The 7,569-nt window shown below is 33.8% G+C and overlaps 1 pseudogene; it reads left to right on the plus strand.

Annotated features, from left to right (window-relative positions):
* The first annotated feature begins 208 nt into the window (after positions 1-208).
* Positions 209-7,569, plus strand: part of LOC107549357 (uncharacterized) — a 23,851-nt pseudogene continuing 16,490 nt past the window's right edge.

The following is a 7,569-nucleotide window of genomic DNA, read 5'->3' on the forward strand; positions in this document are numbered from 1 at the left end:
TGCACATAGTGATGCTATTGGTGAAACACTATTGATCAACAGGAAGTGGAGGCCGAATGGAGCAAAAAGCAGTCAAGTTAACATGTTGTGAAAGCTGGTTGTTCACATGCATTTTGACTGACTGAGATTCACATCACTTTAGATCAGCCTCACATCAGCTCATCTGTCATTTTATTACTCAACCAGTTCCGAAGAGTTTGTCTTTTCATATATGTGGACTGAAACTGTTGAAGATGTTTCACAGATTATGGTTCTGTTTGTGTTTGTGGTGTCTGGTTGGTGAGTTTAAATTCCTTTTTATGGCTTCAGTTGCTTCTGTTCTGGGAACATGTAATAAATACTGGTTAAATTAGTCAGAGAGGATTAACATTCACTGATATTCTCATACAGAAATCATTTAAGATCAAGTTTGAATGTAGGTCTAGTCAGGTCTATCAGTGATTTATTAAATAAAATAAATATGAAGCTCAAAAACCCAACAGCTTATGTTTTAGTGTCACAACAAAGATTAAAATAAAAGTGTCTTTTTTTTTATTTACGCTTGTGGCCAAAAGTGATCTCTGGAGTGGATTGATTTTAATGACTGTACAAGATTTATTTAAACCATCAAAATATGAGGAACATTTTTAAATATTTTGCATCATATAAGGGAAGAACAAAAACACTAAATTTGGTTAAGTTATTTATCTGACAAAATTATTTGGCCAAAACCCCCCCCAAAAAACAATACAGCTACAGGCTTTATTTTATGATGGGAAAAAAATGCATTGAAAAACAAAAGCTCAGAGGGAGAAACCATACGTTGACTAGAATATAATCTGTTATTAATATTTTGTTGGTTCTCTCTTGTTTTTGCATGTATTCGTAATTTCTTTCTATGACATCCTTGCCAAAAATTATGTCCACACTATTTGGCATGTTTCATTGCATTATCATAAAGCGATTGACTCCAAGCACAACTATGCAATATACGTACAAAATCTGTAACAATTTTTAAATAATCTGAATAAAGGTTTAGCATTTAGGCCTGACATCAATTTGGTCCCTACTGTAGTTTTATTCTTTTATTTCAATTTTTTTCTTTTCATTCATCATCTTTTGTCTTTTGCTGCACAATATTACTAACTTCTAATCTAAATCAAGTATTTTAGTGAAGCTTCATCAAACCAACATCGAGTGATTCTAAAGCTTTAATCTGTGACAAACTCTGTTCTTCAGGACTGTTTGGTGCAGATGGACAGAAGTCCGTGTTAGTGAAGGAGGGAGATTCAGTCACTCTAAACTCTGGTCTTACTGAAATAAGAAATGGTGATCTGATTCAGTGGAGGTTTTGGGTTGGAAATACTTTAATAGCTAAAATCAATATAACGGCAGACATCGTCACTATAGATGATGATGTTCTTGACGGGAGATTCAGAGACGGACTGAAGCTGGACAAACAATCTGGATCTCTGACCATCACAAACATCACAACTCAACATAATGGAGTTTATACAGTAGAGACCAACCATATGAGAATAACGTTCTTTCTCTCTGTCAATGGTGAGTTGCATATTTGTTCCACCTGTTTTATATTTTTTAAAGGGGACATAACACACACAGTTTCTGCCAATCTCATATTAATCTTGAGTACTCATAGAGTAGTATTGCATCCTTCATATCTCCGAAGAATCTTTAGTTTTATTAGATTTATAAAAGACACGTTTTTCTGAAACTTTGACCATGTTTTGCATGAGAATCCAACTTTAACAGTGAAAATAAGTCAGAATGCATGAAATAGCATTAGACCTCCCCTTTAATCACCAGATCTTATCCCACACACTATTTTGCTTTGGTGTCTGTTCTGTTGTTTTATATTTTTATTATTCATTTGAAAATATAATTTCAAACCAATTACATAAAGTAGTTAAACAGGATTAATTCTTCACTAACTGTTTCTGTTTGTTCTGTGTGTGTGTTTGATGATGCAGATGAAATATCAGTGAAGAAGGGAGATTCAGTCACTCTGAACTCTGATGTTACTGAAATGATGAATAACGATCTGATTCAGTGGACATATATGAATGAGAATGCTTTCATAGCTGGAATCTATAAACCGACCAACAGCATCACTGTATATGATGATGCTCTTGACGGGAGATTCAGAGACAGACTGAAGCTGGACAATCAAACTGGATCTCTGACCATCACTAACATCAGAACTGAACATGCTGGAAGTTATTTACTACTGATAATAGGACCAAATCAGTCATTAAAAGCTTTCAGTGTTTCTGTCTATTGTTAGTAGAGATCATTTGTCCTGTCCTTCAAATGTACTTGATATGAACGTTTATTGAATGAGCTGCTCTCAGTTTGGTGTTTTTATTCCTCAGACTCTGTCCACTGTTGTGGTTCTACTGAAGCTGTGATCCGATTGGTCCTCTCTGCTCTGGTGGGCGTGGCTACTGTCATTCTTCTGGTTTATGACATCAGATCCAGAAGAGCTGAACCAGATCAAGCACAGATTCACACACCAGGTACATGATTGATGAAATTTCTCATTTCTATTTTTTTAATCATTTATTAATTTCATTTATTTTTTGTGGCTTTTTATGTGTTAGGCGGTTCATTTCCAACCTAGAAGATGATCTGAGATCAAACAGCAACATATTTTCTAATTAATGCTCAAAGTGTCAAATGTGAGTGTTTGTCTTGATAAATACTGATGATTACCACATATTGCGCTGTTCACTCTAGATTAGTAAATATGACCTATATATTATAGTTAATATAAGATAACTATTATATCAATATTATTATTGTACAGATCAGACATTTTTAATACTGAAGCTCTTTTACTGACTGAATATTAGATATTTCTCTTAGATAAGACACACAGATCTCACTTTACTACTGTCTATTTGTCATCTGTTACTTGTCATGTTGATCATGTTAATCCAAAATGCCGCTGCAAGATTAATCTTTAATGAGCCGAAAAGAACACGTCTCACCTCTGTTCATCAATATGCACTGGCTACCAGTAGCCGCTCGCATTAAATTCAAGGCATTAATGCCTACAAAACCACCACTGGCTCTGCACCCATTTACCTAAATTCATTACTTCAGGGTTATGTGCCCTCTAGAAGCTTGCGTTCTGCAAGTGAACGGCGTATTATTGTGTCATCTCAAAGAGGCACAAAATCACTTTCACATACTTTTTCACTAACTGTTCCCTCCTGGTGGAATGACCTGCCCAACTCAATCCCAGCAGCTGAGTCCTTAACCATCTTCAAGAAACGACTAAAAACACATCTGTTCCACCTTTATTTGACCCTCTAACTCTAACACTTTCTATTCTATTTTAATTCTACTTCATCTATATCTATACTTTATCATTATCTAAAAACAACAACAAACAAACACTAGCTTTCTATTTTTTCTATTCTATCTACTTGTTTTTCTTTGTTTGTGTGTGTATATGTGTGTGTGTATAATATATATATGTATGTGTGTATATATATTTATATATATATACAGTATATACACCTTGCTACGTGTACTGCGTTAGGCTAACCGAGACTTGTCATTTGCACTTATATATTGTTGCTCTTTTGTTAGTTTTGACTGCTTTTATTGTCCTCATTTGTAAGTCGCTTTGGATAAAAGCGTTTGCTAAATTACTAAATGTAAATGTAAATCTGTATTTGCTTGCCTTTATCAAAGTTTGTATTCACTCTGAGGCTCCAGTCTCTCAATGTTTTATTATGTCAAGCGCCCCCTGGAGGAATACTAACTTTATGCATTTTAACGATTTCAGCACAAAATTGTACATTATTTTAAACATTATTTCTAAATTTGTACATTATTATTAAGGTAACTTTTCCTGTACCACTAAAACAATAGTTTTGTTTTTTTTGTTATTAAACTATTTTTGTATATGTGCAAGATTTTCTAAAGCAAACCCTGTATGTATTAATGTACTGAGTGTAATTGATAAGTCTCTGTCATCACATTTCCATCTTAACACCACTGGTTCTCATGCCAAATTAAATATTATAAAATAACTAAACTTCTGAAATTTTCAGTGTGGGATAAAACCCTGTTTAAAGGGACAGTTCACCCAAAAATGAAAATTAGCCCGTAAATTACTCACCCTCAAGTCATCCTAGGTGTATATGACTTTCTTCTTTCAGACGAATCCAGTCGGAGTTATATTAAAAATTGTCTTTGATCTTTCAAGCACTATCATTGCAGTCAGCGGGTGTTGCAGTTCATCATTCCAAAAGAAGATAAATAAAAAGCGCCCATCCATAATAAAAAGTGTCTCACGCAGCTCTGGGGGGTGAACAAAGTCCTCCTGTAGCGAATCGATGCGTTTTTGTAAGAAAAATAACCATATTTAAAACATAATAATCACTTTAATCTAGCTTGCACTCACTGTTGTAAACGGAAGCAGTTCTGGGTGGATGACATATAAGTTCAGTGTTTATTTATGGAAATATTTTTTATATTCATAGAAAAAGCTAGAAGTTTAATCCAAAAAGTCTTTTGGGCCAGTTTGCAAATATAACTGTATTACTGAGGTTGCTGTTACATAACTTTTTAAATGTAAGTAAAAAAATCTAAAAATAAAAATGAAATAAATAAATAACATCTTTAATGAATTAGAATAACTATTGCAAACAAATTTTTAAATAAAACATGATTTGACAAGCAATTCTGAACGGGATTGTAATATTTATACTAACAAGACTTAACATTGAAAATGTTAGACATCTTTGACATATTTGATTAAAGCAGATGCAAGTCAGAAAACAAAAGTTGTGGATGTGATATTTACTTTTACATAAAAGGATTGTGATGTGCTATATTATATCCTTATGAACTTAAACAAAATATATCACAATGTTCATAACACAAGATTTTCTCATTTACCTCGTAAATCCAAACTGCAATGAGACAAACTCTTCCTGTTTTGTCAAATCTAGTATTAAAGTTTGCAAGTCTTTTGGACAATTCTGTTATAAAGTCTTTTTTTATTTTTTATAAATCATCAAATTGTGTTAACTTTTGTAGTTTTACTGATGCTGTGATTTGATGGGTCAAAGATAGTGGCTCTAAAACATACTTGGACACAAAAATGCACTTGATTAGAAAAAATATCAAACCAAAATATATCTCTGGACAAATGGTTAATAAAGTTTTCTCAGAATAAACTTTTTTGAGAATTTTTCTTTTGCCCTTTATTTCAACAACAAACTATTCTCAAGATCTCGTAAACCAGAAACAGCATGTAATGAGTACGAGTCCAATCAGTCCTGCAAACATGAAGGACAAAACTAAAAAGAAAAAGAGAAACAGTACATAGATTACAGTAATAAATACTTGAAAGTGTACAGAAGCACTGCTGATTTATTAATTATTTTAATTATTAATTGTTGTATATCATATAATATTTACTTACCAGTTTTTACAATCCATCCGATTATGGGAGGTGGTTTTTCTGAAATAAAGCAATAAGAGTGGTTTATCAAAATTAAAGAAAACCTAAAAACCATTAAGTCATGTATAATATTCAAGTGCTTGTAACAGTGTGACTTATGCCGGGATCAGACACCATTTTAGCCCGAGTTTGGCACAATCTGTTTGACGTACGTAGGGCGTCAGGATGCAAGAATGAATGATTTTGTCTTATTGTGTTATTGTATTGTGTGTCATAGTGGATGACAACCGACGCTGAGTCTGCGGCGACAGATTTGTCTCTAGGCAATTAAAAAAAGTCTCAAAAGGGTTGGGGAAGTTGCTTAATCTAATCGCTAAATTGGCAAGAAAGACTGTTAACATTAGCAAAACCTGCCTTCTCGATGACAGCAAACACATTGTTCAATTTGTCAATCAGTGATGAATTGAGCATTGAATGACCGATGAGCCAAGTGAAAGGGACTTCGGTTTAACTGAGGCATTTGTAATAATAACATATAACAATAACCATAGATGGCTCCTGCTTAGATAATGATAGGTGTTTTTCTACTGCATAAACAATTCAGTTCCTGGAACTTGTTCAGAGATCATATTGTTTTTCCAGTAAATTGAAACGGAACTAAAATGAATCAAAAAGAACATAACAAAAACAATGGTAGTACTATGTGGGTATTACAGTACAGACAACATGTATGGTTATGTAAGCGGCAAATACAAATTTGGATTTAAATGGTATGCTATGGTTGACCAAAAGAATGCCTGATTTATGAATCACTGATCACCATCATTGAACCGGTATTTATGGATTTGAACATAATTTCAATAACGCAGCTGCAATGGGTTTGTAAAAGCTGTTTCTGTGCATGTTTTGGTGGGAGTTTGGTGCATTTACACAGTTTTGACCAGTAGGTGACCTGCTTGTGTTTTAATAAGCACTTTGAAATAGTTAATCATTTTGTGAAGCAGCTGGTTCATTTGATTCAAAGCTTCGAAAAGATTAATTTCTACCATCACTAGTTTGTTATACAGCATCAAGTACAACAATATATCAGAATAACATATTTTTACTCCAAACCTGCATCAATAAAGTGTTTGAAACAACTTCCTTCTGTGAACTACAGTAGAGTGGCTTCTCATCACTGAATTAATTATTTTGTAGTATTCTACACAGTAATAAAGGCTATGGGGATTAGCATTGCGTGATAAATATTCATTATCCTTAAGAAAAATACCCAAGATGGCTTGAAGAAGACGGATAAACCGTAAACTGTTGCAACCGTGTGTTAATTCTCGTCAGAGTCAGTCAAAAGGTTTCTATCTTTTTTGTATTCAGCTTGAGCAATAGCTTGATATCTTCACATACAAGTGATTTCCTTTAATGACATAACTGTCACTATGACAATTTAGTTCGTCCCGTGTCCTCTGTGGAAAAACTGTATAGCCCAGGAATTGATTTTTAACTTAATTCACTACATTTTACATTGTAAAATTGGTACATTTGGATAATTTGCTCTGGAATAGCAAATAAAAACAGCCTTCCCAATAAAACTGGTACACTGTAAAAAATACATTACATGTGATTTTAACAGTAAAAGACTGTAAAAATGCTACAGTAAAAACCTGTTAGCTGGTTAACAGTAAGTTTCCATACTATATACGGTGAATAAATGTAATTACATTTAATATAATTTTACAGTAAAATACTGTTAAAAATACGTTTTTTGGAAGTGAAAAAGAAAAAGTAATTGTATAATTTAAAGTGAAAATTACCGTAAAACCGTAAATTGACACTCCCAGAATTCCCTGCATGACACTTCATATTTGATGTTTTTTGTTGAAATAACATATTTCTTCTTAGTTCCCCTTTGGGAACTCGAGCTGCGTCGGAAAACGCTAGGGGAACGCCTTCAGCGATACCAAGCTCTGAATCATATGTGTAATCAGTCGAACGATGGGCGAGACGTGCGCGGCGGGTGACGTCATGACCAGGAAGCTTTAAAAGCACGTGAGGTGCCGCCGGCACTTGCTTTCTGTCATTCAGCGAAGCTCTCTGTGTGTGTCGGTCACGATTTATGTTCTGTGAGTCTTATTTATTGTTGTCTGTCCAAA

This window comes from Sinocyclocheilus grahami, unplaced genomic scaffold (genome assembly GCF_001515645.1).
Source record: "Sinocyclocheilus grahami isolate Dianchi unplaced genomic scaffold, SAMN03320097.WGS_v1.1 scaffold370.1, whole genome shotgun sequence".
Lineage (NCBI taxonomy): Eukaryota > Metazoa > Chordata > Actinopteri > Cypriniformes > Cyprinidae > Sinocyclocheilus > Sinocyclocheilus grahami.